At 42.7% G+C, this 26,622-nt stretch overlaps 1 pseudogene; it reads left to right on the top strand.

Annotated features, from left to right (window-relative positions):
- Positions 1 to 657: 657 nt before the first annotated feature.
- Positions 658 to 2,303, top strand: LOC140895694 (zinc finger BED domain-containing protein 5-like; annotated as a pseudogene).
- The last annotated feature ends 24,319 nt before the right edge of the window (positions 2,304 to 26,622 follow it).

The following is a 26,622-nucleotide window of genomic DNA, read 5'->3' as shown; positions in this document are numbered from 1 at the left end:
TGTTGCCAAGAAGGCCAATGGCATTTTGGGATGTATAAGTAGGGGCATAGCCAGCAGATCGAGGGACGTGATCGTCCCCCTCTATTCGACACTGATGAGGCCTCATCTTGAGTACTGTGTCCAGTTTTGGGCCCCACACTACAAGAAGGATGTGGAAAAATTGGAAAGAGTCCAGCGGAGGGCAACAAAAATTATTAGGGGACTGGAACACATGACTTATGAGGAGAGGCTGAGGGAACTGGGGATGTTTAGTCTACGGAAGAGAAGAATGAGGGGGGATTTGATAGCTGCTTTCAACTACCTGAAAGGGGGTTCCAAAGAGGATGGCTCTAGACTGTTCTCAGTGGTAGCAGATGACAGAACAAGGAGTAATGGTCTCAAGTTGCAGTGGGGGAGATTTAGGTTGGATATTAGGAAAAACTTTTTCACTAGGAGGGTGGTGAAACACTGGAATGCGTTACCTAGGGAGGTAGTGGAATCTCCTTCCTTAGAAGTTTTTAAGGTCAGGCTTGACAAAGCCCTGATTGGGATGATTTAATTGGGGATCAGTCCTGCTTTCAGCAGGGGGTTGGACTAGATGACCTCCTGAGGTCCCTTCCAACCCCGATATTCTATATTTCTATGATCTGTAAGTTTAACGTATCAGCTGCAAAGAAAATGAGAAAAGCCCGCAAATATGTTGAAGAATATCTTAAACTGGGATTTTCATGGACTGGTGATGAGGTGGAGCCTGTTCCACTATGTGCGATGTGTTACAAGACTCTCACAAATGAAAGTATGAAACCATCTAACCTAAAACGCCATTTCGATAGCAAACAAAGAATACGAGGGAAAACCTGTAGAATTCTTCAAAAATAGGTGCAAAGATCTCCCAAAGTCCCAGAAAACAATTCATAACGTGATGGGAGGTGAAAATATGGAAGCTTTGGAAGCTTCATATAGTGTGGCATACTTAATTGCAAAGTCCAGAGCTGCTGAAGTGATTGGCGAGACATTAGTAAAACCTGCAGCCAAAGTAATGGTGCAAGTGGTGATTGGAGACACGGCTAGCGAAGCTATAGATCGTGTCCCCCTCTCAAATACTGTTCATTGTAGAATCACAGATATGGCCAAAAACGCAATTATTGTCAAGAGTAAAAAAGAGTTGCTACTATGCACTGCAAGCAGATGAATCCACTGATATTGTGAATTTAGCTAATCTTTTGTTGTTTGTTAGATACAAGCTGAATAATGAAGTCCATGATGATATTTTGTTCTACCAACCTATACCAACACATACAATTGGAGAAGCTATTTTTAAAGTTATTGATGACTATCAAAAACAATTACTTGGATTGGAGTCGTTGCGTAGGAATAAGCACGGATGGCGCCAGAGCCATGACTGGTTTGAAGAAAGGAGTTGTTGCACGTATTCAAGCTGTTGCACCAGAAGCAAAATTGACTCACTGTTGCATTCACAGGGAAGCACTCGCACCCAGAACATGCAGGCAAATCTAAAGCAAGTACTGGATGAAGCTGTGAAAATAATCAATTTTGTGAAAGGCCGCCCTCTGAACACCCGGCTGTTTTCTCAGCTTTGTGATGAGATGGGCAGTGATTACACATAACTCCTATTTCACACTGAAGCGCGTTGGCTTTTGCGTGGAAAAGTTCTGAATCGCCTGTTTGAGCAGCGAGAAGAACTGCAAGTTTTTTTAGATGAAACCTTTAACCTGCGAGACTGTATACATGACCGGAAATGGCTAATGGATATTGCAGATATCTTTGCTCATTTAAACAACCTCAGTTTATCCTTGCAAGGGAAACTCATATCCATATTCCATGTTCAAGACAAAGTGAGCGCCATGGTCGCAAAATTGAAACTGTGGCATAAACATCTTAGTCGTCGTAAACTGGATTCCTTTCCATCTCTTCATGACTTAGTAATAAACTTGACTAATGAACTTGACAGTGATGTGTTGCAAACCATGAAGCAGCATTTGGAAAGCTTGCAGAAATACCTTTGGAAGTATTTCCCTGAACCAGACAGCATCTTTGAATGGATAAGGAAGTCTTTTATCATCAATGTTCAAACACTGCCAAATAACCTCTCTGCTTCAGAAGAACAGCTCTTGGAGCTGGCTTCAGATAGCTTCCTGAAAACAAAATTTGAGCAAAATACACGAACGTCATTTTGGCTGGGGGTTAGCTCTGAATATCCAGCTCTATCCGACAAAGCTGTCAAGTATCTTCTGCCTTTTCCCACCTCATATTTGTGTGAGATCGGATTCTCTACTCTGGTTGGCATCAAACCAAAAAAATGAAATCATCTTATTGACGTGGAGCCCCATCTTCGTCTTAAGATCACAAACATTGAGCCAGATATCCCCACGATAGTGTCTGGTCAAAAGCAGTTCCATTCCTCGCACTGAATAGTTTGGTTTGTACTGAAAATTTTTCAATACTGAAATAGTAAGTATTAAAACTAGTGCTTTCTTCACTAACCTAACCAAAACAGCTTATTTTAATTTCAGAATTATATGAATTCACTATATATATACACTGTTCTGCCAGACTGTTGATTCACTTCTATTATTTTAATTATTTATAGTACTATTTCTATATGTAACTATTATTTGTATTAAAATTTTTGTTTCAACTGTATGTAATAAAATTTTATATTTATTTCTAATAAAACACTTAATCCAGAATGAAACAAATTAGGAGTGTGTTATAAAAATGTGGCTCCCCCCCACCCAAATTATCTTCACCGGAGAAGGGGTACGCCAGTAAGACAAATGTCTCAAAAGGGGTACGCAACTGTTGTAAGTTTGGGAAACAGTGTGTTACATGATAAGCAAGAAAAATTGAAATTAAAGACACTATCTAGTGTGCATTAAGTCAAGATATAGTCTAATTAAACTGGACTTCATTAATATTAGAGAACTATCATTTGGTTCGGTTTGTGACTAAACTGGTTATCTAGAAGTCCAAAATTCAAAATACTAGAAATAGATGAGAGTCCTTTTCACTCCCCCACGCCCCCCAAAAAAATTTTAAATGAAGTTTTAAAATGTGTGCAAATATCAATATAGAACAACTCACGATCCCAAAGTGCCCCTTCACCATGTAGTGTTGCCGCACTTCTACCTCAGCTACCCCATCATGCTCTTTGGCCTACTCCAGACATAAATGAGACTTGGCCCTGAGGCCAAGCCACTTTAAAGCATTCAACCTCTTCTGCGGTAAACAGAGTCACTTACTCCAAGTCCAAAAACACCCTGGCCCTGCTGGGGTCAACCTTCAGCAACCTTCCTTGCAGGCAGACTTCCAGTAGCAACATCCTATCAACCCAACCATCTGGGTCAGGTATACCTGGGGCCTCTGTCAGGCCTTGTCCCTCAGCCAGTTGCCACATTGGAGCAGCTTAACTGCTAGGATTTCCTTCTCTTACATCCAACCACCAGGGTAAGTGTAGCAGGACAGGGCTAACTGAACAGGGCTGACTGGGCCCAGACCTCCTGGCCCTTAGAAGGGCAGGCTGCCCTGTTACAACCAGTGTAAATTTATAAATGTCAAATATTTGTGTCATCATGACACATGTAAACATACATTTAGGTCTTTACATAAATGGCAACCATATTTAGGAGAAGAAGAAACTTACAAGTGTTTCTGGTATTCCAATTTCTGGAAGATTACATAACTAATGCAGCCTACTGCTAAGAAGAGATAGAAAATATATTGGCTGGTTTTTGCCAGTATATATAACATAATATAGTACATTTATGTAATATCTGTATTTAGAGTACAATAATTACAATACTATATCTTAAACAAACACTATTCAAGAACGGACCAGAGTAATGGGACTCTGCAAGGGGCCACACATGTGGATCTGATTTCAGGATCAGGGTGTAGGATACTACTGAAAATGCACTTTGCACTGAGCTTTTAGGAAGAAGTAGCCGTTCCTAGGACTTACATTTTAAAGATAAATAAAAAATAGTTATCTTTTCATTCTAGAAGCACTAATGACGAAAGAAGGAATGCTATGCTGTATTTTTTTAGTTGGTAACTACTTAGTAAATCAGTTCCTCAGTTTTCTGATAGGATTTTCAGCTTTTAAGTGGCTATTTGGGTACTGATGCAACATTAAAAAAAACCATTATTTAGAACTGTGCAATCTTTCACTGGACATAAGAAATTATTAATTACTGTTTTAGAACACCTTATCTTACAATAAGTTTATTTATGTAAAGGTGACAGCATAAGATATGCTGAGCTTTTAGTTTAGCAACAAGTGGGGTTGGGGCAGGAGGGGGAGAAATCACAGCTATTGAATATTTACTATTTAACACAAGAGACAGGACTAGAAGTTCTGCCTGGAGAAAATAATGATGGAACCTTCAATTGTCAAGATATGCAGAGATTCTGCCCTAAAATGTGTGTATATCTATGATATAGATATATAATGGTTAAGCATTCGAATAAATTGCTTAGGGCAGTGGTTCCCAAACTTGTTCTGCCGCTTGTGCAGGGAAAGCCGCTGGTGGGTTGGGCCGGTTTGTTTACCTGCCACGTCCTTAGTTTCAGCCAATCGCAGCTCCCACTGGCCGCGGTTCGCCGCTCCAGGCCAATGGGGGCTGCGGAAAGCGGTGTAGGCCAAGGGATGTGCTGGCCACCCTTCCTGCAGCCCCCATTGGCCTGGAGCGGCGAACCGCGGCCAGTGGGAGCAGCGATTGGCCAAACCTGCGGATGCAGCACGTAAACAAACCGGCCCGGCCCGCCAGGGGCTTTCGCTGAACAAGCGGCAGCCCTAGTTTGAGAACCACTGTTCTACATAATACTTAGTCCTGCCTTGAGTGCAGGGGATTGGACTAGATGACCTCTCGAGGTCCCTTCCAGTTCTATGATTCTGTGGTTTGAGCCACATTCTCAATTTCCCCCTTACTAATCTGCATGGTGCTACTAGAATATATTAAGGCCGTTCACAATAAAAGGAAATACAGTTAATATATGAACTTATTAAAGAGACCTGTTCTACTTATTAACAGGTGCCAGTTCTTTTAAATACAGAAGCCCATTAAAGGCAGCAACCACGTCCTTTCATTGAAGGAGCAGGAAATCTGTGGACAAGCCAGTTAAATCTGGGAACTAGAAGGAGTACACACACTGCAGAATAGAATCCGGAGTTTCAGGCCTTAATCAAGGTATGCCAGAAAGGCATGGGAATAAGGGCTCATACTACCTTCTTTTTACTCCTATTAAAATAAATGGGAATTATGATCTGTGCAAGAAGTGCAGGATCAAGTCCCAAGATATTAGGGAACACACTTAATTGCAAATTAAAGGACTTTATGACTAACAAATCCATGTGTTCATATGGTCCTTGTCACCAATGCACCTTGAGCACAAACCAAGTATTTAAGAATAGAAATGTCAGTAGCAACCTCTTTCTTCCTTCCCAGCAAGAAGCAGTTTGATTAGTCTGCAGGTTTTTGAGAGTCTGTGCAGATGTGCATGAAGAACTTAATGAGGAAAAGTTAAGTTGAAGAAATGAGTTTTGCATTTTGTTCTGAAAGTGGTGAAGTCAGTGGTCATTCTCCTCTGTGGAAAAACTGAGCTCCCTAGCCTAGGTTCAACGCCGGTTAAAATTTTGCCTTCAGCGCTTATGACCCATCCCCTATTAATGACTAGTTTAATTGTGTCAAGGCAATGGAAATATCATGAGATATAATGGTCAGGGAGGGTGAGGCAATCTTTCCACTAATTAGAGCCAGTCCCATGTAGGGCTTCGAATCTTTTTTCGGAAAGCGTCTACTTTCCTTGAAAATTTTCATTGAAAAAACCAAGATCTCCCAAACTGAAAAATAGTGGGCAGAATGTGTTTGGTCTTCAATGAAGAGATTACTTAGATTATCTCTTTCCTGCTGAAAAGTTAAAGCTAGTCAGAACATATCATTCATGACAGAAACCTTGAACTAGACTTTGTATTTAACGGAGAAGCAATGCAAACAGCAGAGCCCCGCAGTAACTTGTTCGTGGTAACCTGTGTAGCTGAGCAGGAGGGCTGCTCTGTTTTATACAAGTTAGAACTCTTTTCAGATTGGGTGGCTCCATTTCTAGCCACAACATTCAAGTCCTGAGGCTACTAATGCAGGGGTCACTGCAGAGAAGTCTGTATCTCAACCCCAAGCTCCCTCCAGCACCCAAACTCCCTCCTGGACCCTGCACCCCAACCACCTGCACCAGCCCTGAGTCAACTTCTGCACCCCAAACCCCCACCAAGCCCATCCCAACCCCAGAGCCCACACACTCAGTCGCAACCCTCACCCCTCCCACACCCCAACCCCCTGCCCCAGCCCAGTGAAAGTGAGTGAGGGTGGGAGAGAGCAAGCAACGGGGAGGGGGGGGGAGACCTTGGGGAAGGGATGTTCAGTTTTGTGCAATTAGAAGGTTGGCAACCTTAATCTTTAAATTAAAAAAAAAAAAAGACTAGATTCTTCATAAGCCTGGTAGTATGATATTGAGCATTTCCCCCTTCCAATTGCCAATTTTATCCCAGCACAGAAACTACATGAAATGAGTTGGTGGCCTTACTTTGACTTCTATTAGATAGGTGTTTACCACACCACTGTAATTGGGTCTGTCACTCAGCAGAGAAACAAACCCACTATGTTCTCATATACTGGAAATTTCAGGGAGAAATGCCAGCTGGAAATGCAACATTTATCTTCCTCTTGAATTTTCAAACAATGTTAAGGCCTTCTCTAGAAACTGGATTCTGCAACCAGCATATCACTCCAAAGCATATTGTACCTGAGCTATTATGGAATGTGCAACATTCAAAATATAAATTAATTTCAATGAACCTATCCTATGGAGCTGAAATGGGCTTATGAGGACTTTCTGTAGATCACCTCAGAGAGCTCCCTCAAATTATAGTACAGTCAGATATTGCCAAAGATTTAAAAAGCCACTTAGAGGTGATATTGGTTAAAAAGAAAAAAACATTATTCTCCCCTCCCCCACCCAGCCATTCTAGAATATTCTAACCTACAGTCCTTCCTCCCACCCCTCCAAACACCCACCTTGCTCCTGTTTCTCTAGATAGCTCTGGTTTGGGGAAAATAATCTTCCACTTCCATTCCATGGCAAACTCACTCTGTCTTTAATTTAAAAAAAATCAAAATATTTATAAACTGTTTTGTTAATGTTTGATATTTTTGGTTATTAGAGATAAATTTCATAAGCATCCAGCTGTGTGTATCTGTATCTTCCTAGTCACCTCAACAATGGACTCAGGCAGTTTCCAACTAGTCTAGTCCTGCTGTGCAAGAAGTGGATTGTAATGAAATGATTAGCCAATTTTCTGCTAATGCTAATATATTCATACAACTAGTATTTATTATTTATTATTATTATTATTATTATTAGTCACAACCAAGAATGGAGTCCTTTTGTGCCAATAAAAACATAGTAAAGGAAAAAACATAGTAAAGGACAGTCCTGAGCCTGAAGAGCTTACTATGTAAGTAGAAAAGACAAAGACTAAGGGTAGGAGGGGAAACATTTGGGAGGGAAGTGACTTGAACAGCAAGTCAGTGGCAGAGCTGGATGTGATGCCCAAGTCTCTCAACCCCCTGTCCAGTGTCTGTCCACTAGCCCACCCTGCCTCTCAAGGTAACCCATATTCACCCAGGGTGGATTTTGTCTGTCTCTAGATGCTGGACCATGTACAAAGGTTTATGAATCTACTACAGCCCCCAAGCGAATAACTGGTTGTAGAGGCTCATGCTTTTAGATCCAGAGATCCCAGGTTCATTCCCCTCACACAATTCAACTGGGGCATCATCAATGGGAGCCTTATTTAAGAGGGGAAAAAATTGCACCTAATATGAGGCTGCATCTCTCATATTAACGCCACCATTAGGTAGAGATCAGAAGACCCCTTTCCCTCCCTCCCAGTCGTACCCAGACTGCTCCACAGGCAAAAAGAAGACGGAAAGGTGGATCTTGCCTCTTCTCTGACTGCTTTAGCTGCTTTACTGCTCCTCCACAAATAGTGCATGGAGAAAGAATATCCTGCACTCCTCTGAGCACAGAGACTGCAATTGCATTGGCCCTTTATATGAGCCATACAGGCACGTGCAAGAGTGTTGCATCCATCTCTTCACATACACAAAATCTGGCCTTTAAACTGAAATACATATTTTGTAGAGTGCAATATACATTTATTGGGACATATAGTTATTCGCAATAAACAACACACAGAATTCACTCCATCCAACACTGCTATGTAGCTATCTTTGCAGTCCAAGCCAGACAAATTCAGTAAGCACTCTCATAGGAACTTGCATTCTGTATGATCCTATATATTTAACAAGGGCTTGAAAACTTTACCCAATGCCTACCAGTCTGGCTGAAGATATCTGTGCCACCACTTCTCATAACCTCACACCTCCCCTGCAGCGTACGCAATCTATGATTTTAAGATTCACAACCAACTTTCTATTTGATAATGGCAAGATATCCAGAAAATAGGGGTCTAAAGTAAGACTCCTCAATCAATATTTACATGACTAATGTAGCGGCAAGGCTTTCAAAGGTGCTTTGCACCCAGCCATTCTCATAGCCCTAACTTATTTACTTCAATGGGAGATGCTGGGTGCTCAGCCACTTCATTTGGTGCAAAATACCAATTTAGGAGCCCAACTTTAGGCACCCTGGCATGCAGATCGTGGCTGAAATATTTACAAATTTAATCTAGTGCTTATAGAATAACAAAAATAAAGATTTAGCATATCATTCAATGAACGTCATTGGTGTCCCTCAAATGATATATTCTCCAAATAGTATTTGGCCAGCTATAGTATTTGTTGAATAATCTATTTGACAAATACCTGTGAAAGTTGTCAAATATAGTCACTGAATTTTATTCAGCCACATTTTCTTACTGTCTCTCGTTTGTGTTTGAGAAAAAGAAGGTTAGAGATAAGAAAATCATTAGAATACAGCATTGGCGAGGTATAAAGGTGAAATGAACAGAAATAGGTTTCATGTATGAAATATATTGTTCCATAGCTAAATGCTTCTCCACCCTACTATCACATGGTTGCTCACCAGAAGTTAAAATAGCCCACAGAGCAAAACATGACTATACCCCAAAAGAAGAGCAAAACTAAGACCCAAATCAAAGTTTGCTTTTCTAGGGGATACCACATTAAGGCCACACCATCTTTTTCCTACAGCCCCAGCCACACCTTTTGCTTTTATGACCATCAGCTAGACACTCTTGTAGAAAACCTAAATACCACATCTACCTTCAGTATAAATATAGCCATGTCATGGTGTTTACTCATTGCTGGGATGTCTCTGCCAGGCTGCTGTGGGAATTAGCTTCTTCCAGATCCAGTGCCCCCTTCTGTCACTCGTTTGCACATCCTGCTGCCTCTCTCTCTGTGACTCAAGCTGCACTCTCTTTGGGGCTTGGCCCTCCAGCCAGGTCACTACATGTTTTGCCCCTTCTGGAGCATCAAAGTGTCTCCGTACAAGCAGTCTTCCCATTCACTGTCTGGACTGTGCCACTTCCCCAGTGGGTGGAAGGGAAACCCGGGCCCAGTTTCTACTCTGCGTTTCAGCTCAGGGATCATCTAATCAGTAGCTAAGGTCTATAACATCCCACTTTGCTGCCATTTCCCTCTCCAGCTCTCTCAGGCTTCTGCTCTATTTCCCTTTTGGGTAAACTCTTCCTTCAGAGTCTAGATCCCCTACATTTCTACTCTCCCCCTAGGTTTCCTCCTTTCCATCTCTACTATTCGGAGAACAGGTGCAGGCTTCTACAGTATAGCCTGTTTTGTTTTTCCTTACCATCAGATGAGATGCAGAAGGAGGAAAGGAAGAATCATTCCCCTGTCTGGAGCTAGCTGGAGAGGAAGAATTGTCTTGGACACCAGAAGAGTCTGAAGTAAGCGACCTCTCTGGGGAGAACACTGTCTATCCAGAGATCAGTATGCAGTGTTGTTGTAGCCATGTTGGTCCCTGGATTTAGCGAGAAGGTAGGTGAGGTAATATCTTTTATTGGACCAACTTCTGTTGGTGACCAAGACAGGCTTTCGAGCTTACACAGAGAAGAACTCTAAGCTTGAAAGCTTCTTTCACTAACAGAAGTTTGTCCAATTAAAGATACTATCTGACCCACATTGTCTGTCTAATATGCAGAGATCTTATAGTCTGAGGCCCCAGTCTGCAAACATTTTCAGGATTCAGTGGGACTGTCCATTCTCATAAAAAGAACAGGAGTATTTGTGGCACCATATGGATGGAACATATAGTAAGAAAATAGATAAACATACAAACTGTGAGAGGCTAATTAGTTAAGATGAAAGTTATTCACAAGGGTATTTGCATGATTGGGGCGGGGGAGCTAACATCCTGCGCCCATAAGTTAGCAACCATTTTTTCCAAAGCCAACGAAAGAAATTATAGATTTGGTGTAGTGCAATAGTTAGAGGTCACAAAGGGGCAGATATGGCCTATTAAATGAGCAATGCCTGCTAATTTAAGGGGAACTAGCACCTGACTAGTAGCAAGAAAATCATTTTTGATGTTCATAGTAACTGAGACTGAGGAAATGAGGAAGACCAAGGATTCAGATGACAGAAAGCTGTATGTAAAAGTCCACTTCCAATTCTGATTGGACTGAAAGCTTTAAACAAAATACAAATACATAATGGTTAATAAAACTTCTGCTACTATACATTCAAATGTAACACCTGGGCTTTTCCTATTATCAACTCAGTGTTCAACCTGGGAATTGATTATAAAGCCTTTGAACTTCTTTGTGTATATTTTTTGCCTGTTTTTTAAACTCAGGGTTTTTCAGTTGCTCTGAATCTGCTGTATACTTAATGTAATATTTTCTTGAATCCCTGTTAAAGATGCTGTAAATGTCAGATCAGACTCTGAAATGAATTAAATGTAATTCAAATTGTGCTTAAGACAAATTAATGTTAATTGAGCAATAAATACATATCAAATGTGGAATTATAAAAATAGAGAACAATATGATAGAAATTCACAAACATTATGATTACATACTTCTATCTCACTAATTATTGTGTGGCTGCATCAGGCAAGCATCTCAGTTACCAAGTATATGCATATTTGCCCTGCAGAAGTACCTGGCAAGTAAGCAGCAAAGATGAAAATGCAGATTAACAAGTCATCAAGCAAATATGTGATAAAGGGCACACAATCTCTTGAAGCTATGCTCAGTGAGGTGGGGAAAGGAAAGACTGGTCAATGCAGTTCTATGCAATGGTACATAATATACAATGTCTCTCCAGTGTAGTGAAACTCCTTAGCCCCATCAAAGCACTTTAATGAACACAACCAGCAATGAGATAAAGGGAATGAGTTATAACTATGGAGCAGTGTTAAAGCACAGGTTTTTATCTATTTTATGCATGTATATGACCCCTGTAGTAGCTGAACACCTCACAATATTAATATTTATCCTTTAGGACACCTGTCTGAGATAGAGACTTGCTACTATTCCCAGATGGGGAACTGAGGCAAAGTGAGGCTAAGTAACTCATCCAAGGTCACATGGGAAGTTTGTGGAAGACCAGGGAGTTACGCCCAAGTCTCTCATCCTACACTAGTGCTCAAGCCCACTGCCATCCTTCCTTTCTAGGATTTTACAGACACAGCCCCTGATTCTGATCTCACTTATCCCAGGATGAATTAGGAATAACTCTATGGAAATCAGAGTCACATTATCATTTTAACTATTTGTTTCAAAATATATAACATGAGGTATTAAAAACAAACTACAATACATTTATATTTTAATTTCAGAATACAAGATTTGTAGTTATAGCAAAGCTGTCACGTTGCTATAGTTAAGGTTAAGCTTTCTGTTTAAATCTTAACTGGTCTAAGAGCTCTAAAATCCATTTGGTACATCGATGGTCTTGAAATTTGGTGTGCCTCATCGAGCTCTAGAGTTCAGTCAGTGCTCCAAATTAGAGGACATTTGACTTAGGCTTGGTCTACACTAAAAAGTTAGGTCAAAGGAAGCTGCCTTAAGTCGACCTGTTTAATGTATGTGTCTACACTACCGGGTCCTTTATGCTGACCTAAATTGCCTCTAATGTCAACTTCTGTAATCCACCTCTGCGAGAGGCATTGCACTTAATTCGATTTTAATGGGTCAACTGCGAGGTAGTGCAGATGCCGCATTGTGTAATTCGACTTAATTGGCCTCCAGGTGGTGGCTCATCTGTGACTGCTCTGGAGATCATTCTCAACTTTGCTGCACTGCAGCCAGGTACACTGGAAACAGCCCCTCCCCTGCTAAAGCTAGGGAATTTTTGATTTCCCATTTCCTCTATCAGCTTTGGGAGCATGCCATCTTGAGCACAGCTGATCATGGAGACTACACCCCCCAAACACACTCCAGCCTGGTCTGCACAGGAGGTAGTGGATCTCATCGCTGTGTGGGGAGAAGAGTCTGTACAGGCAGAGCTCTGATCCAGCAGAAGAAATGCTGACATCTATGAAAAGATCGCTCGTAGAATGGGGGAGAAGGGCTACATGAGGGGGACACAGCAGAGCCATGTGAAAATAAAAGAACTTCACCAAGCGTACTAGGAGGCAAGGGAGGTGAACAGTCATTCTGGTGCTGAACCCCACAAATGCCAGTTCTACAATGAGCTGCATGTGATTCTCAGGGGTGACCCTAAAAGCACCCCCACAAATAACGTGGACACCTCACAGGTGTGTGAGTCTAGGGTCAACAGGGAGGACAATATGGTGGATGAGGAAGAAGAGGAGAATGGGAGACAGGCAAGCAGTGGATCCATTCTCCCTGAGAGCCAGGAAATATTTTTAACCCTGTAGCCCTGTGGGTCGCAGGACATCATGGTGGCTGATCGTGATGTCAGGGAAGGCACCTTACAATCAAAGTCCAGTTAAATTTTAGCGGGCACACCCATTCGGTGGTATTGCATGTTTACTGTGAAGAAAAGGAGAGGTGCTGTGGTTCTCTGCTTACAAGAGGCTGCTCCAGCTACGCAGAGGGTGGCCACACAAATCCTGAATTAATTCTGCTGGCATCATTGAGGTACACAGCATAGCAGCATAAGGACCAGGTTGATACCCAGACGCTTGCAGCATCTCCTTCCTTTACACCTCTGTTACCCTCAGGAGACTGATATCACAATAGGGTTGCCTACGGGAAACGGGACAAGTTCTCATTAAAACAGCTCTTACAAGAAAAAAAGGGCATGTAGAAACCACACACACATTTCGGATCGCCAAACCACACGGCCGCTAATGTGCCTTTACTGTGCTTGGCAGGGGTCAGCAAGTAGTTTAAAGTGGCTGATAGGGGACTGGGGCCCCACATAAGAGATTCTGCAATTTGGGAGTGAAAACGTCTGTTGCCCCCCGCCGCTGCCCCGTTCATAACAGCTTCCCATGGTGCTATGGGGAAGAGCCATTGTTCGACTAGCTACCTCTGCTCATGACCTGAATAAACTTCATGAAAAGTGAGGTCACCCGTGACCCGGGGGAGGACCTACTCATGGCTGGAGCAACAAAACGGCACAGTGAATGGTTATAGATTCTGATTATGTTATGGCTTGCACCTAGTATAATAAGGATTTTTTTATGAAAAAGAGCTTGCTAGGGAAACATTTTATTCATGTACAATGGCTCCTTTATTTTTTCCCATGACTGACAGCTGGAAATGTGTCCTTCGGCATGTCATCAACACCTGAAAGCAGACTTTCACTGATTATAAGGAGGAGAGAACACGGGAGGACATGTTCACCGAGATAATGAATGTCTCTAGGACAGCTAACACAGAGCTGAGAGCATGGAGGATTTCCATGTCTGGGAAGTTAGACATGGACATGGAGAGCCGGAAAGCTTCCAATGAGCAAGCACGTGCCGCGTAGGGTGAGATGCATGGGATTATGAGGGACCAAGCAGACATGCTGAGGTGTCTGGTTGAAGGGCAGGAATAGAAGCAGGAGGGTAGAGTCCCTCTGCAGACCCTGGTAGCCAGCCAGCAAGCATTGCCTGGCGCAGAATCCCAGGCTCCCAAGCGTTCCCTGAGGCGTGGGCGGAAAAGTCCATTATCCCTTTCACTTAACTCATGGGGAGGGTACAAGGAATAGAAGGCTCCCATACACAGACCTTTCATGGTCTGGAATGCGGTGTTATGTTACAGAGCTGAAAATGTTTCTCCCGTTCCAACTTTACAATCCCTTTTCCCCAAGGTTACCTTTTCTTTCTGTTCTCCCTTTTTACTTGTTTGTTAAATATAGTAAATGGATTCAAGAAACAAATCTTTATTGAGTAGAAGCAGTGGGCAGCAGTGAGGGGTTGGCTTTACAGAGACAGTGACACAAGTCAGGTGAAGGTTTGGGAAAGCACAATGCAGACAAGCAGCTCACATTACTGTGACTCATTACTGAAACGGCTTTTCAAAGCCTCATGGCTACACAGTGCCCCTTCCAGTGCTCTTCTTATTTCCTTGGTGTTTGGCTGCTCAAAAAGGGCTGCCATGTGATCTGTCTCAACTGCCCACCCCCGCAGAAAATTTCTCCCCCTTTTTTTCCCCCCACAGATATTATGGAGCATACAGCAGGCAGCTATAACCATGGGGATGTTCTCTTCACTAAGGTCCAACCTTGTTAGTAAACTTCTCCAGTGCCCTCTCAAATGACCAAAGGGACGTTCAACCACCATTCTGCACTTGCTAAGCCTATAGTTGAACTGTTCCTTACTGCTGTCCAGACGACCGCTGTATGGCTTCATCAGCCATGGGAGCAAGGGGTAGGCTGGGTCCCCCAGGATAACTATAGGCATCTCAACATCATCAATGTTCATTTTGTAATCTGGAAAGAAAGTCCCAGATTGCAGCTTTTTGAACAGACCCGAGTTCCTTAAAAGGCATGCGTCATAAACCTTTCCCGACCATCCTACGTTGATGTCGGTGAAATGTCCCCTGTGATCCACCAGCGCTTGCAACACCATTGAAAAGTATCCCTTTCGGTTTATGTACTCTTTGGCAAGGTGGTCTGGTGCCAAGATGGGGATATGCATGCCATCTCTCGCCCACCACAATTAGGAAACCCCATCGCAGCAAAACCATCCACTATGTCCTGCTTGTTTCCCAGACTACCCTTCATAGCAGAATTCCATTAATGGCCCTGCACACTCGTAGCACAGCAGTTCCCACGGTTGATTCCCCACTGACCAGTAACTGTCTGGCATTGCAAGCTTCCAAATAGTGATCGCCACTTGCTTCTCCACTGTCAGAGCAGCTCTCATTTTTGTGTTGCTGAACTGCAGGGCAGGGGAAAGCTCTGCACAAAGTTCTTGAAAGGTGGCCTTCCGCATTCGAAAGTTCTGCGGCCACTGCTCATCATCCCATACCTGCAAAACAATGCGGTCCCACCAGTCAGTGCTTGTTTCACGGGACCAGAAAAGGCGCTCAACAGAGTGCAGCTGCTCTGTGACTGCCAGTGTTATACTACACAAAGCACACGAGATCTTTTATAGGGGAAAAGGCAAAATGCCGCATTTATTGAGAATACAGCAGTTAGCATATGCTTTTTAGTCACACACACACACACACACACTATGCACATAGTCCCGCCAGTCGATGTTTATAGTTACCGTCCAGAGTCTGGATTAATTTAGTGGCCAGCCAGATTGGTCGCAGAGGGGAGACGGGCTCTTTCGGTCGCGATCCAATGCTTTTGGAGTAGTGGCAAGACAAACCCAAAGTCCCATGGCAAAGCACCCTGTTTTTATACTCTTTTTGTTGTTATTGAAGTTTATGGATTTTGCTATATCAGTCTGTGACCAGTTACTCCTTAATCAGTGTTATATTTTTATGTTAACATTCCAAAGCACCTCCAAGAGGGCCATTCTGTCCTTTTGATTTAATTGTTTTGTTTTTTAGGGGTGCCAGCCTTTACCTTAGGATTGTTAATCTGGCTTCCCTCAGTCATGGATGTGCATTGATGGTTCTTTGGCATCAATAAGCCTGTTAAATTTTTTTACTTCTTTTTTGACCATCTGGTTTTGACAATGGCCTTCACACCTTTTTTTTTTTTTTTTTTTTTTGATGCATGCACTTTTTATTCACACAAACAGTGTTTTACAGAGACCTTTAGAGGTATACAAACAGCAGTGTTTTATATTGAGCAAAAGACATTGTAAATTAAGCCTTGCTAAATTTTATAATTAATAGCAACAGCAACTGTGAATTGTTTTTTTCAATGGTTTTCAGCAGGGCTGCTTGCAGGACATCGCTATGATCCGCGTGGTGGACCCTACTTTGGCTCTGGAAATACTGCCGGAGAAGGCACAAGGGGTTTGAGATGCTCACAGCAAGAGTGCACAACTGAGCAGGCTCCATGCTTCTGGGAATAGCGTACATGCGGCATTTTAAGGCACGAAAACCATTGGGTTGTTTGCCATTGAGCACAGTGCATCATGGGATGCCGACGCAGTGTTCCCATTCTCCCCTGCAACAATGTTTTGGTCCCAAGAGGCATTGCACAAACTTCCCAAAACACACTGCGGCAAGTTGCACTTTGGTATAGCTATCCATGATGCACTGCTTTGTGCATCGATGCAGGCACTGCTAGTGAGGACATACTCCAAAGAGATAAAAGCATGGTGTGGCCACGCACAATCAACTTAATTTGGAGGCTCAAGATAAATTAGATAAAGTCAACTTAATCTTGTAGTGTAGACAAGTCTGAAGAGATTTCCAAAATACAGACCCCAGCAAAAACAGCTTTTCTTAAAGTTGACATTTTGGCAACTTTTTTTGCACACAGGTAAACATTACACCAGGGTCTCAAATGCTTGAGGGTTACCCCCACAATGTGCAAGCCACCCACCAGCCCTCAGGAGGAATCAAATTAAAACATTATTTGAAAAGAGTTTGCTTCTTCAGTTAGAAACGCACCAAGCCTAGGCTCACAGGCCTAAAAGATTATACTGTGCATGTGCAGAGAGATGCTAACTGTCTGGAAAACTACCTCTCACTCAGTGGACCTGCCTGGTTCTGAAGATATGTAGTCATCAACTCTGAGCTTCACCCCAGGTATACTGAGTTCCCATTCAAAGCAGGGTAGAAACCAGAATTTAAAAACCACCACTACTAATCATGTTGCTCCAATCTGCCTTTGTGAAAGGGGGATTTTTACTGGGGGGAAATGTAATCTGAGTACAGCAGAATATTGAGAAAGCACTGGAACTATTGTTTTAAAAGAAAATAAATAACATGCAAATACTTGCTGGGAAGGAGAGGAGGGTGATTGGGTTGGATGAGTAGGTGAGACTAGGGAAGAAGGACTGGGGGTGATTATGGCGGGGGAATGTGGATGGCTGGGGGGACTGGGAGGGGTGGCGTGGAACAGGGAACATGGGGGTGAGTGGCAGGTGGACTTGGGGAGAACAGGGACAATGGCACCTGTAAGCCCCGTATTCTGCCTTCTGTGTGTATGCCAGGATCTGGGGTTTCTGAGCCTGTCTCCCTACCTTTGGGTGTGTGCCAGGATCTAAAAACTCCTGCCAATCTATGGGGTCTGACCCCTATCAAGGTTCCTTCCCCACTCTGAACTATAGGGTACAGATGTGGGGACCTGCATGAAAGACCCCCTAAGCTTTTTCTTACCAGCTTCGGTTAAAAACTTCACCAAGGTACAAACTTTGCCTTGTCCTTGGACCCTATCCTACCACCACCAAGCGTGTTAAACAAAGAACAGGGAAAGAGCCCACTTGGAGACGTCTTCCCCAGAAATATCCCCCCAAGCCCTACACCCTCTTTCCTGGGGAAGGCTTGATAAAAATCCTCATCAATTTGTACAGGTGAACACAGACCCAAACCCTTGGATCTTAAGAACAATGAAAAAGCAATCAGGTTCTTAAAAGAAGAATTTTAATTAAAGAAAAGATAAAGGAATCACCTCTGTAAAATCAGGATGGCAAACACCCTACAAGGTAATCAGATTCAAAACATAGAATATCAGGGTTGGAAGGGACCTCAGGAGGTCATCTAGTCCAACTCCCTGCTCAAACGCAGGACCAATCCCCAATTAAATCATCCCAGCCAGGGCTTTACAAGCCTGACCTTAAACACTTCTAAGGAAGGAGATTCCACCACCTCCCTAGGCAACGCATTCCAGTGTTTCACCACCCTCCTAGTGAAAAAGTTTTTCCTAATATCCAACCTAAACCTCCCCCACTGCAACTTGAGACCATTACTCCTTGTCCTGTCCTCTTCTACCACTGAGAATAGTCTAGAACCATCCTCTCTGGAACCACCTCTCAGGTAGTTGAAAGCAGTTATCAAATCCCCCTCATTCTTCTCTTCTGCAGACTAAACAATCCCAGTTCCCTCAGCCTCTCCTCATAAGTCATGTGTTCCAGACCCCTAATCATTTTTGTTGCCCTTTGCTGGACTCTCTCCAATTTATCCACATCCTTCTTGTAGTGTGGGGCCCAAAACTGGACACAGTACTCCAGATGAGGCCTCACCAATGTCGAATAGAGGGGGACGATCACGTCCCTCGATCTGCTCGCTATGCCTCTACTTATACATCCCAAAATGCCATTGGCCTTCTTGGCAACAAGGGCACACTGCTGACTCATATCCAGCTTCTCGTCCACTGTCACCCCTAGGTCCTTTTCCGCAGAACTGCTGCCTAGCCATTCGGTCCCTAGTCTGTAGCTGTGCATTGGGTTCTTCCGTCCTAAGTGCAGGACCCTGCACTTATCCTTATTGAACCTCATCAGATTTCTTTTGGCCCAACCCTCCAATTTGTCTAGGTCCCTCTGTATCCTATCCCTGCCCTCCAGCGTATCTACCACTCCTCCTAGTTTAGTATCATCCGCAAATTTGCTGAGAGTGCAATCCACACCATCCTCCAGATCATTTATGAAGGTATTGAACAAAACCGGCCCCAGGACCGACCCCTGGGGCACTCCACTTGACACTGGCTGCCAACTAGACATGGAGCCATTGATCACTACCTGTTGAGCCTGACAATCTAGCCAACTTTCTACCCACCTTATAGTGCATTCATCCAGCCCATACTTCTTTAACTTGCTGACAAGAATACTGTGGGAGACCGTGTCAAAAGCTTTGCTAAAGTCAAGAAACAATACATCCACTGCTTTCCCTTCATCCACACAACCAGTAATCTCATCATAGAAGGCGATTAGATTAGTCAGGCATGACCTTCCCTTGGTGAATCCATGCTGACTGTTCCTGATCACTTTCCTCTCATGTAAGTGCTTCAGGATTGATTCTTTGAGGACCTGCTCCATGATTTTTCCGGGGACTGAGGTGAGGCTGACTGGCCTGTAGTTCCCAGGATCCTCCTTCTTCCCTTTTTTAAAGATTGGCACTACATTAGCCTTTTTCCAGTCATCCGGGACTTCCCCCGTTCGCCACGAGTTTTCAAAGATAATGGCCAATGGCTCTTCAATCACAGCCGCCAGTTCCTTTAGCACTCTCAGATGCAACTCGTCCAGCCCCATGGACTTGTGCACGTCCAGCTTTTCTAAATAGTCCCTAACCACCTCTTTCTCCACAGAGGGCTGGCCATCTATTCCCCATGTTGTGATGCCCAGCACAGCAGCCTGGGAGCTGACCTTGTTAGTGAAGACAGAGGCAAAAAAAGCATAGGGAATCCCTTTAGGCAAAACCTTAAGTTACAAAAAGACACAAAAACAGGAATATACATTCCATTCAGCACAGCCTATTTTACCAGCCATTGAACAAAAGAAAATCTAACGCATTTCTAGCTAGATTACTTACTAACTTTTTACAGGAGTTCTGAGCTGCATTCCTGATCTGTTCCCGGCAAAAGTATCACACAGACAGACAGACCCTTTGTTCCCCCCCTCTCCAGCTTTGAAAGTATCTTGTCTCCTCATTGGTCATTTTGGTCAGGTGCCAGCGAGGTTACCTAAGCTTCTTAACCCTTTACAGGTGAAAGGGTTTTGCCTCTGGCCAGGAGGGATTTAAAGGTGGTTACCCTTTAGATTTATGATACCCGCTTTTATGTGTCCCCTCATGTGATCCAGGTTCTGGGGGGCTTACCTTCCTAGGCAGAGGGCATTTGAGTCCTTCTCCCTGCCTTCCCATTGGACCTGGGATATGGGGCAGCCTTGCCTTTCCAGAAGTGTCAGAGCCCTGCTCCTTGGCCACATATCTGGGAGGCCCCTGCTCATCAATGGGGGTCTATCCCCTTGTGTGAGCCAGGTTCTTCTAAAGGAGGCTTGCCTTTCTGGGGGTATCTTAGCCCCACTCCCTTCCCTCCTCTGTATGTGTGTGTCAGTATCTGGGGGGGGTCTAACCACCCTTCCTGCCCCTCCTCATGTCAGCCAGGTGGGGAGGGCTTGCCTTTCTGGGGGTGTCTGAGCCCCTCTCTCTACCCTTCTCATATAAGCTAGGAACTGGGACAATAAATAAAAGGACAGTTCTTTTAAGTGCTCTAAAATTTGCATGCTTACACCAATGGTCTTGCAATGTGCTACACCACATGGGAGTGCAGGGGAAGGTAAGTGATCCAAAGAAGGGGTCATTTGATCAAGTGGTTTTCCCCAATACAGCCCCACAGAGGGAAAAAAGCATTTAATTAAGTTCACAGAGACTAGCAATTCTGAAGTTTGAAACCCACCCTGAGCAGAAATCAGAGTGAACTCTAAACATTTGGGGAAAATCTGCTTCTGTCAAGGTTGAGTTTTTGCTTTTTTATTAAATGTAATCTGAGTACAGCAGAATATTCAGAAGGTGCTGAAACTATTTTTGAAAAGAAAATAAATTACACATATGAATGCTCACTAGGGGGTAGTTAGGGGTGGAAGAGCAGGTGGGAACAGGGGAGAGAGGTTGTGGTCTGCAGCAAGGGGTAGGGGTGTCAAGCTGTCTGGAGTGGCTTGTGAGCATGAGAACCAACCTCCAAGCAGACTGGGAAGAAGTAAGACACAATCCCAAAATGGTTGTGAGTTCTGTACGTAAATTTCAGCAATAAACTCCTCAGGCACTATCACATTCTACCCACGGAGTCACGGACAGTCCTCTTGGGTACTCTGGTCTATCTTGCCAACCAGGTAAGCTTGCTTTTGTGATAGATGGCCCCTTACACCAAAATCACAACAATGTTTGAGTTACTCCCCATCCCAAAGTATTGGTCACTTACCCCAGGTTAATTGCACCTCAGATCCTGTAAAAAAGTCAATCCTATAATAAATTAACTAGAGGTTTATAAGATTTATAAGAAAAAGAAATAAAACTAATAGAAGCTGATGTCATATGCAAGCTCTGCAAATCCTCTAGGGCTAACCCAGGCCAAACAGGTGGGGATCCCTTGATTATGCTTAGAAAGTTTGCCCTTCAGAGTTCAAGCAGCACAGAGATACAGTCTCTTGTTTCAGGAATTTTTATTCCCTTCCCCCAGAGCTCAAGCTGATGAGACAAGTGCTTGTGCATGTCTCTTCTTCACGGTTGTTGGGGGGAGCAATCAACAAAGTCTTTTATCCACTGATGTTCCACAATGGTTTGTCTGGTGTCTATCGACATACTTTTGTTGGAGACGAGATGGTGGTAAACTAGTATTTCACATTTGGTAATGCTTCTCTCCTGACTGTGGGAGTTTACAGTTTTAGAGCAAACACTTTTATAGTTAAAGAGCAAACACTTAAATATTATCTTATAACATGGGATACAGTTATCATAAGTTAGATTAATTCATGCAGCAATTCACAGGCATTTAATTAAACCTAAACATTAAACCCATTTTTATAATACTTACTTTAATAATACTAACATACAGGTGAGACAGTCTAGTTTCCAGCTATGCATTTGTCAGTGTTCAGTGTGGGCTAGGGGCTTTGGAATGAGCTGGCATTTTGTCTGCCAGCATCACAGGGGAAAAACCCAGTGCCCTGCTACTGACACAAGCCAGTGTTGAAATGATGCAGACTGGAACCTTCAGGTACATATACACCTTTTTCCTTTGATAACACACATAAGAGCATTGTAATAATTGGGCTTAAACATTTACCTTAGTTGTAAGCTCAATTATAAAAAAATATGTAAACATTCATAAAATGTCACAATAGCCTGTAACTTTTTGCCTGTTTAAGATTAACCATAAAAAAGTCAGGTTATTTTCAATAATAAGTTATAAATAAGTTAAACATAAACATAAATTTAATTAACCCAAACAAAAAAGCCTACTAGTATAACTCAAAACCTGTTAAATTAAACTGAACAAAATATGTCAAAAATTAATTAACCTAAATTAGTGTAATAAATATTAAGCCTAATAAATAAACAAAATAATAAACTATGCCACCCACTTTCCCCCATTTAGAAGTTATTAAAAAGCCATTTTAAAAAAGTTTCATTTTTTTACCAATGCATCTCAGCTAATTATATCCCAGTTCATCTCATCCCACCTCATCTTGACTCATCATTTTTCCTGACCCAAAGACAGAAGTAGACCAAATCAAAGGACTTTCTTACTGAGAAGAAGGCCATTAGGCCTTGCTCTGGTTCAAGGAACTTTATTTTTCACCTGAGTTCTGAAAGTCAATATTCTCATGACATCCTCAACCCATCCATAAAAATATCTAATTGCCAGCATCACAGAGGCCTGTAAAATCCTGCTCCATTTCCCTCTCGTGTTACTTTATCCCTGCTCTCCTTAGCCTCTCTCTCACTCATAGAATCATAGAAGATTAGGGTTAGAAGAGACCTCAGGAGATCGTCTAGTCCAAACCCCTGCTCAAAGTAGGACTAACCCCAACTAAATCATCCCAGCCAAGGCTTTGTCAAGCTGGGTCTCAAAAACCTCTAAGAATGGAGATTCTACCACCTCCCTAGGTAACCCATTCCAGTGCTTCACTACCCTCCTAGTGAAATAGTTTTTCCTAATATCCAATCTAGACCTCCCCAACTGCAACTCGAGACCATTGCTCCTTGTTCTGTCATCTGCCACCACTGAGAACAGCCCAGCTCCATTCTCTTTGGAATCCATCTTCAGGAAGTTGAAGGTGGCTATCAAATCCCCCCTCACTCTTCCCTTTTGCAGACTAAATAAGCCCAGTTCCTCAGCCTCTCCTCATAAGTCATGTGCCCCAGCGCCCTAATCATTTTCATTCTGTCCGGTGGAATCTCCAATTTGTCCACATCTTTTCTGTAGTGGGGGCTCAAAACTGGATGTGATACTCCAGATGTGGCCTCATCAGTGCTGAATAGCAGGGAATAAACACTTCCCTCGATCTGCTGGCAATGCTCCTACTAATGCAGCCCAATATGCCATTAGCCTTTTTGGCAACAAGGGCACACTGCTGACTCATATCCAGCTTCTTGTCCACTGTAATCCCCAGGTCCTTTTCTGCAGAACTGCCACTTAGCCAGTTGGTCCCCAGCCTGCAGCAGTACATGGGATTCTTCTATCCTAAGTGCAGGACTCTCTTGCCTGTACATCAAATCCTAAAATCAACCGTACTGCATCAACAACAACAAACATCCCTAACCAAAATATAAATCCAAGTCCAAGCAACAAGTGTCATAATCAACCTACCAGCCAAAGCATCCATTCATAACTAACTAGCTATCTATTGTTCAAAGAACATCCAAAAAGCCTTATTTTCCCTACCTTTTCTATCCTGTCTCTCCTCTATCTTGTGTCTGTCTGCTTGTTTACAAACTAAAAAGTAAATACCCTTCACACACCACACCTAAAAATAAAATTTACCTTTCCTTCTCACCAAATAAAAGTGGTTAATAAAAATAAAAAACTCTTAATGTTTTCCTCCCAAAAAAAGTTGTTTTAATTGTTTGTTTTACATAATCACTCAATTTCAGTTTCAATATAAATGCTTGTTTTAATTTCTTGTTCTTGTATGTAAACAATAAACTTTCAACTTTAAAATAAATACTTTAGTGTTTGCCAAAAAAAGCAAATAAACAAAAACCTCTATTAAAAAACCCCAAAATCTAACTATCACTGTTTAACTCATAGAATCATAGGGTTAAAAGGGACCAAAAGAATCATCAGGCCTAAGTAGGATGCAGGATTAGTTGTGCCTAAACTATCTAAGAAAAAAGGCTATCCAGCTTCCTTTTGAAAACCTCCAGTAAAGGAGTTTCCATGACCTCCTTAGTCAGTTTGTTTCATTGTCCTACTGTTCTTACAGTTCAGAAGCTTTTCCTAACTGTAAGAACAGTATTAAACAGTAAAAACAAAGTGTATAGACTGTGACACTGCACCCCATAGTGGTCACTATGATATGATTATGACATAATTATGAGCATTTTATACAGGATGGGTCATGTCATTAGAAAAGTTATTTGCCAAATATGATTATCCTATCTGTGTGCATGAATCACTTTTTTTATCTGAAATTATTAATATTGGCTATGTATCTGTATTTCAAATGTGCTTACTCTGGGTAACACCCACAACCAGCCTTTCAGGTACAACAATGAAGAAGCTAAACAGTGCTGATGGCCCATCAGCAAAGACAATGGACCATGGAAGAGCTTAGCCTTCCTGTGAATGTTCCAGACAGCCTATGAGTAATAGCTGCTGTGACTCAGCAGGGCATGCTAGGGCATGTGACCAGACCACATGACACTGAACTCCATTTTGGTACCTGTATTTTTCCACAAACTGGACTGGGAACTGAGCTTGGAACAAAGGATTCCTGCCATATGGAAAAGCTATATAAGGTGGGGAGTGACTAAATCTCTTGGCCTCACTTTGCACACAAGAGAACATCTGGAAACACCTGAGAAACAAAGACTGAACTGGGGGAAGTGCTAGTCCCAGGCTAAAGGGATTTCTAGCCAGTGTATGGAAACTTGGTGGACTGCTTGTGGGGTCAGACAGAGTGAGAGATTACAGATTCAAATCCTATCTAGTATTTTAAGCTTAGTTTGCGTTTTTATTTAATTTCCTAGGTAACTTGCTTTGATCTGTTTGCTATCACTTAAACTCTATCTTTCCATAGTTAATAAACTTGTTTTATGTTTTATCTAAGCCAGTTTGCCTTCAAGTGAAGTGTCTGGGGAAAATCTCAGCTCTGTGAGCAAAGGCTGTTGCAGATCTTTCCCACATCAAGGGGAAGGCGAACTATATTAAGGAGCTTACCTTGTACAGATCCCTGTGCAGTGTAAAACAGTATAATTCTGGGTTTTAACTTCAGCAGGGATGCAAGGCTGGGAAGCTGGGAAATTGGCTGTATGTCCTTGAGTGGCATAGTGGCAACTCAGGTAACTCAGTTGGGTGTGTGGTGCCACCTGCTATCAAGTTGGGTGATAACAGGGCCTGGAAAGGGTGGCTGTTTCCAGCAAAGCAGTGTGAGAAAGGCCTGCCCAGCTAAAGGGTTAGAGGGCAAAGTGGTTCCCAAGGCTCCCAGACTGCACCCCAGGGATGACAACCCATCACATAGACACCTTTAACTCTTTTAGCTCTTACAATCAATACAACAGTAGGCTCAAACCCAGATCTCCTTGCGTCAGAATCACAGCTCTTTCAAGATGCTTGAATTTATTCCTCCACCATTCATTACAGCAATACCTACCATAGTGAATGCAGCTGGAGTACGTGAAGATAATATGACTTTTGCCAGCTCCAGGGGGGAAGAGTTAAGGTTGCATGAGCACATGCCGTAAGTCTGGTTTCCTGGTTTTCAGAAGTTGGGGTTTTGCTGAACTCAACATTCTAGAAGGGCACAAGCTATATCTGGGCAACTTTAACTCTGTGTTAGCTAAGTTTTTTGCCATTTCATTTCTATAGTGCTGGGACAGATTCAAAACACCTGCCAGACAGGAATACCCAGAAAGATCTACAGGATTCCTGCAGAGCCAAACTAACTTTGTTTCTGAAGTGTATTGCCAAGAATAATGTCACACCATCAATCAGTTTTTGAGTGCTCAACATTATTTTCTGGAAGTACTTTATCTGGAGGCAATATTTCTATGGATACCACACCTGCACATCGAGTTCCCATACAGACTTTTGCAACCTCTTCCACACACAAAAGAGCTTCCCTAGCCATACTGATTTGAGCACTTGATTTGAATCTCAGGTACTGAACCCCAGTTACTTTACACCTATCTGAGTATTCCTCAGCTTTTAAATATTGTTTTTGTGCTATATTTTTTTTTAAAAAAAACTTTTGGGGGCCTTTGATCAAGGCACTTCTATCCTACAGTGAGGAGCACAATATAAATCACTAAATAGAATCTTAAATGTATGTTCTTAATCCAGGACAAAGAAGGCAATATCCACAAGCATCCACCTACACCTATTAAAACCTCTGGGGAATAATGTCAAGCGTTCATTCCAAAAACACGGCTTTTCATTTGGTGCTGAAAAATATATGAAAATCAGTGAATTTGTTTTAGAAGTAGAACAGAAAATTGTCATCGTCTTCATGGAGCTTGCACGTGTAATACTCTATACCAGGTGAGCCCAACCTACAACCCATGGGCCATATAAGGCCCACCAGAGCATTGTGTAAGGCCCACGACCTGCTTCCACACAATATACTAACTGCTGATTCATTAGTGTTTTGTTG

Source organism: Lepidochelys kempii, chromosome 1 (genome assembly GCF_965140265.1).
Source record: "Lepidochelys kempii isolate rLepKem1 chromosome 1, rLepKem1.hap2, whole genome shotgun sequence".
NCBI lineage: Eukaryota > Metazoa > Chordata > Testudines > Cheloniidae > Lepidochelys > Lepidochelys kempii.
The sequence above is the reverse complement of the archived record's forward strand: the minus strand, read 5'-3'. Positions and strand labels throughout refer to the sequence as shown.